The 12,500-nt window shown below is 31.9% G+C and overlaps 1 long non-coding RNA gene across 1 annotated transcript in view; it reads right to left on the bottom strand.

The window, feature by feature from the left end:
* Positions 1-12,500, bottom strand: part of LOC137630654 (uncharacterized) — a 123,386-nt gene that overhangs the window by 110,464 nt on the left and 422 nt on the right. The window lies entirely within an intron of this gene.

Here is a 12,500-nt window from a genome sequence, read left to right as displayed (position 1 = left end):
CCGAATAACGAACGAACGCCGAAATAAAACCTTCGCAACGGACGCTGGAAAGGACTTTTGCAACAGCCAGTGATCGGCCAACGCTCGTTGTGTGCAATCAAACGAGTGGCAATTTTTAAAAATATTTTATCCATGTTTCTCCTTTCATTTATTTATTAGTATTTTATGTTTACACTTATATATTCGTCCAGGCAGACAGCATGCATGGATTCAAATCTGAGTATCCACATATGCACGTGTGTGTGTATCTGTATATGTATATATATATCTATATGTATATATATATGTATATATAAATGTATGTATATATATATACATATATATATATATATATTTATATGTGTATATATAAACATATATATATATATATATATATATTATATATATATATATGTATATATATATAATATATATATATATATATATATGTAATGTATATATATATATATATATATATATATATAATATATATATATATATATATATGTGTGTGTGTGTGTTGTCTGTGTGTTTGTATTGTTTGGCTTAATTTGTTAATCATAAAACCACTTTATTGCACTCTATCCTTGAAGACTTTTGTTTCTTGTTTCCTCTTTCCTTCGCATTAATAATGCAAACGTAACGATGAAATGCTAAATCTCGCATCAACGCATCCAATTGGTTACATTATTTCCTCTTCCCCCGTGGTTCAACCTCTCCCCCCTTTCATTTCCCTCACCTCTTCTTTTATCAGCTCCTCTCTCTCTCCTCCCTTTTTCCCTTCTCCCCCTGCTTTTTCCTCCCCCTTCCTCTCTCATTCCCCCACCCACTGGCCGTCCTCCGGAAAACAAGAGAGCAGAATGAAGCGTATGATGAGCAATATTTTTGATCGATCCTATTTTTGGCGATCGCCGCATTCCGTGTATCCGTGAAACCTTCTTACAAAACTGGCAATGGGTTATTTTTAGATCTGCTTCCTCAACCCCTGCCATTCGGGAATGGATGAAAAATACATCGATGCATCTGGTGTTCACGATAAAAGTTACCTCGAATCGTTTTCTTGTATATTTCAGAATGTATCTTCTTTGGATGAAATATGATCACATGAATATCCGTAGATATTGCTTACGCCTGTGTGTGTGTTTGTGTGCATGAAATGTCTGCAAGATCAGGCATCCATCTCAATTTTCACATGATGGAAAAAACATCGAGCAGACTTTTATCTATTCATAATTGTACTCTTTTCAAAATCGTCATTAAAAAAGGTGGAAACGGCTGAAATTCATTTTTTGGAAGTCTTTTCTAACGCCAGTCCGAATTCCTTTTGATGTTTCGTTCTGCTTTCACTCATTTTTAGACTGATGGACATTTGTTTTGAAGCAGCACGCACGGACCGAAGCAGAGAGAAACAATAAAAAAAAAAGAGATGAACTAAAAAAAAGTTGTTAAAAAGGAGGACCTAAGTCATGGACCCGTGCATCTCTCGGGTCAGAGTATCTTCCATTTAGTCATTCAATATGTGTGTTTAATTTTTCACACACACACACACACACACATATATATATATATATATATATTATATATGTATCTGTATATATATATATATATATATATATATTGTGTATAATATTTCTGTACGTACAAAATTTGTGTGTGTGTAAAACTTTTAAACTTTTAAGAGTTGGCTCATAAGTTATATATATTGTAATCGTGGTTCTTGCAGATATTGCCAAGAAATTTTGGACTTTTATAATAAATTTGATAAGCTTTATAATAATTTTATAAGAATTCAAATAATTTTATTCATATATCACTTGGCGTCGTACAACTTCACGTCACAAATGATATACATCTAATATATAACAAATGAATAAATATTCTGGTTCTTTAAAATATATTAAAACTTTTTTATCGTTAAATTTGCATATATAGCCATCAATTCCAGTTACTGGTATCATTTTTTTGTCACCTGAAATAATATTTTAAGTCAATCAGTTTTATAGAAAAACTACCTACGACAAGACTTACTGTTGCATGCTTTAAATATAGACGAGAGAGAGAGAGAGAGAGAGAGAGAGAGAGAGAGAGAGAGAGATTAGGATCAAATTTTTCATATTTTAGGTCATGAAAGACAGAGCGATGTTTTAAAAGTTACACTGCCAAATGTTCATCAGAGAGAGAGAGAGAGAGAGAGAGAGAGAGAGAGAGAGCTTAGGCTGTAATTTATCATATTTTAGGCTATGAAAGACTGAGCGATGTTTCAAAAGTTACACTGCCAAATGCTCCTCCTCAGAGAGAGAGAGAGAGAGAGAGAGAGAGAGAGAGAGAGAGAGAGCTTAGATTCAAATTTATCATATTTTAGATCATGAAAGACTGAGCGATGTTTCAAATGTTACATTGCCAAATGCTCCTCAGAGAGAGAGAGAGAGAGAGAGAGAGAGAGAGAGAGAGAGAGAGAGCGTGCTCCGGTTGTAATTCATCCTTCTATAATTCATGGAAGGAGTAAGCTATGCTCCCAAGCCCTGAATGTGATACAAATGGCCAGCTCTCACAAATTCTTTTCCTGGCTCACCTTCGTATTGAATTACAATTAAGGCCAGTCGAGTGTTACATTAAGTTGCCACGAAATAATGTAATGGTGTGACTCCCTTCTTACCTCTGTACTATTTTTCATCTTCGTTTTTTTTTTCCCCGTTCGTTATTATTGAGTGTCTATCGATTCATTCTGTAATAAAGGTTCAATAATAAGCCATTCATTTTGCTTGCTTTAAAGTATATCACTGAAATTTATAGGTTTTAAACAATATGTATATGTCACTCGGATTCAAATAAAAAAAAAAGAAATAGGAAGAATGAATTTGCGTGCTATTTCATTTATTATTCAGTTTAACCTGCATGCATTTTCATATATGTACACACACATGCACGCATGCATACATATATATATATATATATATATGTGTGTGTATATATATATATATATATATATAGATATATATATATATATATATATATTTATTCACGAATTACCTCACTCTATTTTCTTGGATACTAATTTATTGTTTGTTTCCAAATGTATCTGTATAACAATTTACAATTTAATTTTTGTATCATAATTATAGTATATATCTTTTTTTTTTTAATGGGGCTATAGCCTTATTTCCCTTATTGTATAGAAAAGGTTGATCCAAATAAGTGTGAATTATAATAAAGGATAATAGGCCCTCCATACATTCATTTTGCCTGTTCCTACTTTACAGTTGACAACGATAAATAACGGAAATGCATATATCAGGCTGATATAGGTACATTCACGTTAGTATGCGTATATATTTCTTTGGTATGGCACTGCATGACGTTAATTTGGACATTAATTTATTATTAAAAGTACGAATCTAGATATTACTCGCGTATCCTGGGTACCGGCCTATGTTGTCTCCTAATGAGTCTGTATTATTAATTTGCTATGTCTATTTATGTTATCTAGGAATTTATCAGTTTGCTTTACATATGTCACGTTAAGATAAACTTATAAATCAATGTCAAAGATACATGGGCCATTGATATAGGCATATATCTCGTTGACAAAGGTGTGTATCAGATTATTATTGATAAATGAATTGGTTCAAATATTTCGCTTTATAGAGAATCTCTCTCTCTCTCTCTCTCTCTCTCTCTCTCTCTCTCTCTTTATTTTGGACTCAATAAATATTTCACAAGTAAATGACCATCTCTCATTGCTGCATTGTTTTTTCCCATGCTTCTCTTTCAATCACGGTAGACACACTCACACACGCATATATATATATATATATATATGTGTGTATATATATATATATATATATAGTGTGTAGAGAGAGAGAGAGAGAGAGAGAGAGAGAGAGAGAGATTATCAATATGCTATCGTGCACATTCATTGAATTTCCAGTCACACGATGCATGATATTTGGCACTAAATAAATTTTTCACCTTGTTAATGAAAAGGCTATTAGTTGCTCTTTACTCCACCCACTCCTCTTTGATCTCTCCTCTTATGTAACTCCACCTCTTCGTCGGTCTTTGATTCTTTTTTTTTTTTTACCCCCCCCCCCCCCGACTGTTCTCATGTCTTCCTCTTGTGCATTTCGATGCTCTCATTATCCCTCATTATTTTTTCGTGTATGCCTGTTCTCACTTTGTTCTTATTTATTTCTTCTCTTATCTATTATTCTTATCCTCTGTGTTATATTAATATTCTTTCTAAATTTCATCTTATATTTCTTCTTATAATCGTTATATATTAATCTAATTAATTTTTTTCTACTTCTTGAATATTCTAATTCTCATTCATGTACACCATCCACCGTTTCAATGCTTCGTTAATTTCTTTTTCCTACTCTCTGTCATTGTCTTTTCACTTTTCACTCTCGCGCTTCGCAGCGAACATTTTCGGTGTTGTTTCTTCTTCCATTTTTTCCAACCGCTTCTCCACTTCATTTCATCTTCGTATGACGTTTCTTCAATGCATTGCATCTCTATACTTTTAACCCATATATGTCTTAACTTCCCTCCAAATCATCTTCTCTTTATCTTACTGCTTCTCCTCAACTAGCATAGTTTTTTCATGATTCGTTATTTCTCATTTTCTTTCTCCTCTCCGACATCATTCTCCCAATCGCGTCTCGGCCGCAGCAACTCGCTCGCCGGCAACATGGGACCCGGGAATGAAAATGCAATGTCCCCGAAGAGGGAGCAGGAATTGGTGGAGAAACAATAAGAGAACAATAAGAGTCGGTCCGAAGACGGCGACCTTCAAGAGCACTAATTAAGATCTCGGTCATTATAGCGTTCTGTGGTTCATTGAGCCCAGCGTTGGCGGAACAGAGAGAGAGAGAGAGAGAGAGAGAGAGAGAGAAGCGCTTCGCCGATATCCAGAGGATTTGAATTCAAATGGTTTGAAAGTTAAGAACGCAAGACGTTCAACCTAGGTATCAGTCTATATTATCTACAAATTCTTCTACACTTAATGTTGCTATGTATATATATATATATATATATATATATAAAATTTGTGAATTCGTGCATGTGTATGATGCGTTCGTAGGTCTGTCAACTTTGAATGTGAAATGATTCCAGGCAAACTTCAATGAAATAACTTACGAACATTAAATATATATGTATATATATATATATATATATATGTGTGTGTGTGTGTGTGTATCTATATACATTATATCTATATTCAGATATATATATATATATATATATACTGTATATATAATGTGTATGTATGTATGCATATGTAGGTTATACCTGGTTTTATTTCTCGCTGTTTAGTATTCACGTCAGTGCGTTTTTTTTTTTTTTTAGAATTCTCCTTTAGATGAAGGTTAGTCCTCTGCATCTCCTTTTCGTTGTGAATAGGAAAATTGGTTTTGGGAAGCCGAATTGTTTTTCTAAATTGATTTTGTCATTATTATCATATATGTGTGATATTGGAGGGGATGAATAAATAATCTCGAGGAATTAAATCAGGATCCGGTGAGAAAAAAATCTTTAAAATATTTTGAAATAAGGAGAGTAGGAATAACTGGAAGGAAGAAGCTGCTAAGAAGAGAAGGCATGAAAGGTGATTGCTGGAATAAGAATTAGACGAGGGAAGGAGGGAGGGGTTCGAGAAGAAGAAGAGGAGGAGAAGGAGGACGGAAGGAATATTATCAGGATGTGGAGGAGTAGGAGTAGGAGGTGGTAGAGGAGCAAGAATATCATCAAATCCATGAAAAGTTAATTTGGTGAATGGTCAGTGGTCAGCCGATGTTGAAACCCCGGCCGCAGCCCAGTTCAACCCTTTTCAGGCTGTCCGAGTCTTGTTTGTTTGGGGAGGCTTTTAAAGGCCTAACCTTATGTTTGTTGCGCTTACTCCGTAGATTTTCTCCCCTATGTATGTTTGTTTGTGGATTCCACAGCTGTTTTTCTTGCTGCGACGATGTTTATGTGTCTTGGTGCATGTTTGTGCATGTGAATGATGCCTCGTTGCTGTTTCTCATTAATATGTGTACGCATTTATGGCTCAAATTAAATGGGAGTTTTTGAATATTAATGTTACATTTTTATACTATTCACATTTATCTATGAACGCATGAATAACGTTTGTGGATTTGACGCCTGTTTGTGTATATATAGTTGTATGTAATTACATCTTTACTATTTCATTTACCCCTGCCTTCCTATATTTCTGAACGCCAACTATGATGTTCGTTAACACTATTGTGTTTTCCACATGCTTATAAAGCGTGCCTGACTGCCACCACGCATACCGATGTTTGTGTGTTAATAACATACATTCAACACCAAGGGTGATGATGAAATCACGGGTGTCTGGGAGTAAATGGCAGAGTCAAAAGCCAGTGACAAAAATTGTCTTTGGACATTTTCATGTTTGTTTATCTTCAATTTGTTGCTTCAGTTGTCGTTTTGCAGCGGAGATTTTATCGTCCGGTAAGGTCATTGCAATGTAAAGGTCATGTTTGATGAATGATTAGTTTGCGTAAATTTGATCCTAAATAAAGCAAAATATATATATATATATATATATATATTTATATACAGTATATTTATTTATATATATATATATATATATATACCCTGTATATATACAGTATATATATATATATATATATATTTGTAAAAAATTTAATAAATAAAAAAAACATGATAGAATATAAAAAATTTAGATTTATTCCGAAAAAGTATTTGCAGGGAAACTTAGTTGCATAAATATTTCTCGTTTATCTCATTTTTATTTCACTTCATTCTTACTTTGATTTTTTCAGGTAGTTAAGTTAGATCAATATTTTATTATTATTTCTAAGAGATCATTAATGCTCATAGTGTCACAAGCTTATTTTTTCATGGCGGAAAATTTGTTTTTGAATGATTTTTCTACCGGGAATTTTCCCTTTATGGCAAATTCATTATTTTATTTTTTTTACAATTAGAATATTTATTGAAAATTAATTTTTAAAGTGAAGGAAATTCATAAAGATAATTAATTTTACTATATATATACACAGTATATATATATATATATATATATATGTATATATATATATATATATATATAATATATATGTGTGTGTATGTGTATATTATGCATGTACCGGTACGTATTGTATTATTCAAAGTAATATTTACACGTAAAGCTCCATCATCATTTAGGCATAACATAGATAAATAAATAGATAATATATAGTTTCTTAAATTATTGTAATTCAAATTCACACAAAACGTAGGTAATTACAAGGTTTTTTATTGATAAATTGCTAGAACTGCTCTGAAAAAAACTTGATTTTGCCTATTTTTCTCATAATTATGATTTTCGTCCAAAATTAATCTGACCTCACTTCGAAGTAGTAAACGTTTATGATTAAATTGAATCCATGCAATTTAAATCATTCATATTTTCATAGTAAATGAAAATAAATTAACATTGAATAATATTTGGTATACACACAGATTACGTACACATATGTATGCAATTTCAATTTTATGTCTATAATTTTATCGCTTAAAATTTGAATCACATTTTATCACTTAACAAAATTCTTTGAACAGATTCTTCTAAGTAAATGAATTTTTATTAGTTAAAAATATAGTCTCACATAAACTCACAGGCACAAGATAATATTAGCAATACTGACGGAATCTTTTTAAGTCGATGATTATTATGATTCATTTGTCTTGCATTCTTTGAAGTTATAGTTATCAGTTTTTGTTGTTTTATATGTTTCTTCAGTTTTCTGGTAAATAAGCGTATGTTAGTGCATTTATATTATCTATTAGTATATACTGGACCAGATATATATATATATACATATATATATATATATATATATATATGTATGTATGTATGTGTTTGTGTGTGTGTGTTTGTGTGTGTATAGATATAGATATACTGTAGGTGTATATGATATATACAAATGTATATATCGTTACAAATATGTATTTAGTCCTAATAACTTTTATATTACACACACACACACACTATATATATATATATATATATGTATGTGTGTATATATATATATATATATATATAATTATGGGTGTATGTTAAAATAGCTATATACATATAAATTTATATACACACGCCTTTACAGATGTCACAAATATCCGCAGAAAACAAGTTTCTTCCTATTGGGATTTTTATAAGAAAAGATAACAGAACTTTAAAGAAAATGTAGGGAATTAAAGGATAGTATTTTTTGATTCGTGTAATCGCTATCTGACACAAATTAATTACTATTTCTATCTTATTGAAATTTTACTTGTAGTTCAATTTTGTTTAATTATATTTGCATTGGATTAACGCCGTGTAAATTAAATGGTAATACCACAGTCTAGATGATACAAAATAGATATATTTATTAGCTAGGAATATGGTACCATATTTCAATCTAGGAAATTCAAATGGCGTTTCTGCGAATGTGTGAGGGTTTATATGGGGTACTGTTTGCGTTAAGTTCACAATTTACTTCAATATTTGATGTTCAAGGAAAGGATGCGTAATATATTAATAGATCATTGCATATATTGTCTGTGATATCTATTTTAATGTCATGAAAAAAATAGGAAAATATATCGATCACACGTATACACCCATATATAGTATATATATATATATATATATATGTGTGTGTGTGTGTGTACGTGTGTACGTGTGTGTGTACATGCACATTTGTGTACATGTGTGCGTATGTGTATTTATAACCTATGAAAAAAATTATATAGGGCAATTTACGTATATAAATTTTCATAGTTTAACTATATTCCCTATTTAAAAAAATCCGATATTTTATAACTAGAACATGGGAAGCAAATTGCATAGTTTCCACTTAATTTAACTAGTGAAAGGAATTACTGTAATAAAAAAAGGAATACAGGAATATCAAAGTAGGTACAAAGAATATCTAGATTCTATTATTAAGGATAATAAATATTAGAAAATTATAAGGTCTTGTTTAAAAAGTCTCATCTGACATTGCGAAATTTCTTAAAATATAGATATACAAGAACTGCAATATTTTTATGAAGAATTATATATATATATATATATATATGTATATATATATATATATATATACATATATATATATATATATGTATATATATGTATATATATATAAACATTATAATGCAAATGGGCTCGGCCTTTCCTTAAGAGCAATGCATACTTAAATTTATTCAGACAAAAACTTAAAATTTTCTCATCAGGTATGCCAACTTGTACCTTAAACATAAAAAAAAGAAATAAAAAGTTTATAGTTTATCAAATTTAATGTTCATTTTTTATCTTTTATTAGCGCAAAAAAATATCGACGTAAACAATTTTTTACGATGTTTGATTTCTTGCCTAATCTATCAGATCTATATTTTAATTTTTTTTTCTACATATAAGATATATCAGAGAGTGTATTAGTTTAAAATATGCCGTCTTACTGAAGCTGATAACATTATTCAAATGTCTAATTTGTTGATAAAAATGAGAAAAAAAAATCAATACATCTGTCATAGGGAATATATAAATAATTTTGCCAATTAGATTGAAATCATAAGAATAATGTAATGAAAATTTTCATGTGAAATAAAAGGCCACTGAAATAGATAAAGCGTCCAAATTACCGTTTGATAAAAAAAAAAATTCCCGTTTTCTTCAATTACGATTTTTAAAGAATATATATTTTAGATCTGTTTTTATACGTGAAATGCTGTTATGTTTAATTTATATCCTTAAGTAAACGTGCATTCGGCAATGTACATCAGTGTATAGACATACTAAATATTCTACTAAAGTAAATCATTAATTGACAATTCAATGTCAGTAATATTAAATAAATAATTTGAGAAATTGTTCTAAATTTATATATATATATATATATATATATATATATTTATATATATGTATATATATGAGTGTGTATGTATGTATGTATATTGCGTATGTGTGTATTAGTATAGATATATATGTGTTGAGTGCGTGTAAATTTGTGAGCCATTATATAAAGAAAATATGTCTTGCATACTCAACGCACACATGTATATAACTATTAATTTACACGTGTATATGTAGCATAGATATATATCCATGTATATATGCATATAATATATGTATGCGTGTATATATATATATATATATAATATGTATGTATATATACATATATATATATATATATATATATATATATTTATATATACTGTATATACATACATATACAAACGCATAGCCCACCTTAGTTTCCACGCCGTAAGTTCATGAGAGCAATAAATCTAAGCCTGAGAACCTCATTAGCATCGAAGTGGAAGCCTCTTTAGCCTATGGTCACACCTACTCATGACCTTGTTTAATGCCTCCCTTTCTGAAGACCGTAACAAGCCATAGCTCATTTGTGTACGCATTCATAAGAGGACAGTTTAGACCGTATAGGCCGTTCTCTCTCTCTCTCTCTCTCTCTCTCTCTCTCTCTCTCTCTCTCTCTCTCTCTGTTTGTTGACCCTCCAGGTGTATGCCATAGCTTTCTCTCTATCTCTCTTTCTCTGCCGCTTCCATTGAAGAGGCCTCTCTCTCTCTCTCTCGTCTCTCTCTCTCTCTCTCTCTCTCTCTCTCTCTACACTACTATGTCCTTTATTCGATGTGAGACAGGAGTCATTGATGGCGAGCTGACCTGCTACCCTGCGACGCCTCTGTTCGGTCGCTAGGAACATAAATATTAATTACAATGGTCTCTCGATCTTTATGCGTAATCACCTCTGCTGATCTATATCCTCCTTCATCTCTGCTCGTTTAATGGTGCCGATGAATGATTTTGTTTGCGAGAGAATGTATTGAGGCCTTTCTTCACCGTGTAACTTTGTATGCTTATTATATATACTGCGTATATATATATATATGTATATATATATGTATATATATATATATATATATATGCATATACATACTGTATATGTGTGGAAATTAATGAAATATACTGTATGTACACACGCTTATATATATATATATATATATATGCATATATATATATATATATATACACACATACAGGATGTGATAAAATGTGTACACGCAAATAAACGTTCTTCATCGTATATTATGGTACTGACATATATATATATATATATATACTTTATATATATATATATTATATATATATATATATATATGTTTGTGTGTGTGGGTGTGTATGTATGTATATGTATATTTATAAAAAAAATTTGTTGTGATTCAAATTATCTCAAACGTCTGTATATAAAAAAAAAAACACAAGGCCGTGCAAATATCATTAAAATCTACGTAAGATTGAGGTGACATCAAAAGTCATCAACTAATCTATAGGGTTATCCTCAATTACAAAAATTTATTTTGGCTATTCCTACCCCCAAAATATAGTAATTGAGTTGTCGTTTCTCAGCTATTATTTTGTATCCTGTTATTTTGAACAGAGTTGCCGAAGATTGTAGAAAAAGTACAAAAGATCAAAAGAAATGCATGAAAAAAAAAAGGATAAAACGTTCTTCCAGATCTGTGTTGCAATCCGCAGAGAAAGACATCTTCCGGACGTAAATGGGTTTTTGATGAAGACGGGCCATTCGTCTACGACCCAGGTAATCGCATTCTCAAAATTCGATCTGGCCTCGTCGAGATTCGCAGATTCCTTCTGCCTAATGGGATAAAGGCCAAACTGGGTTAAGGCTCGACGGCCTAAACGTGATTCGACACGACGAACGGGCAGGTGGCACCTGGGGAAATTCGGCACAAACGGGTGGGTATCCCCGGGGGGTCTACTAATCATCACCATCGTCGTTATCGTCATAGGTCACGTGAGGGCGCCCTCTTTCTCATCGTTATCACCCGGGTCTTATCATCATTATTGACTTTTGGTTATCATCATCATCATCATCATTATTATTATCATTGTAGGCTTTACCACATTAAGAAAATTGTAGAGAGTAGTGTTATGGATAAGGAGGGAAGGGGTTGGATAGTAGGTAGTGAGGGGGGAAGGAAGGTGAGAGAGGGAGAGGGGGGAGGGGGAGGGAGGTCACAGAGATCGTCTCCAGGGTTGCACTCTAAAATGTGTTTGTACATGTTCAGTTTACTGTCGTTTCTTCTGTTCCAAACGTCGCTGGCTGCGACAACAGCGAGCGGCGCCGATCGAAAATGCGACTTGTAGAGGGACAACTACGACAAACAAGACCGCGACGATTTCGAAACCGAATCCCGATAAAGGGACGACAAGATCTTCCAAACGCGTATACAATTTATACAAATATATGAATTTATGTAAAGTAATAATGACCGTATATGTAGATATAACCCTCCGTCCTCGGCGGGCATCTTATTATTAGCCTAGCTGCGATTATCACGAAGTCTCTCATTTTGTAAATCTCCGTATTATTGCTATATAGCCCTGATTATTGAAAATCAATGTGTTGGCCCAAGTAGAGGGAGGTGGAGGATAAGAAGAAGAAGAAGAAGAAGGAGGAGG

This window comes from Palaemon carinicauda, chromosome 38, assembly GCF_036898095.1.
Source record: "Palaemon carinicauda isolate YSFRI2023 chromosome 38, ASM3689809v2, whole genome shotgun sequence".
Lineage (NCBI taxonomy): Eukaryota > Metazoa > Arthropoda > Malacostraca > Decapoda > Palaemonidae > Palaemon > Palaemon carinicauda.
Note: the sequence above shows the minus strand (reverse complement) of the source record. Positions and strands in the feature narration are given on the sequence as shown.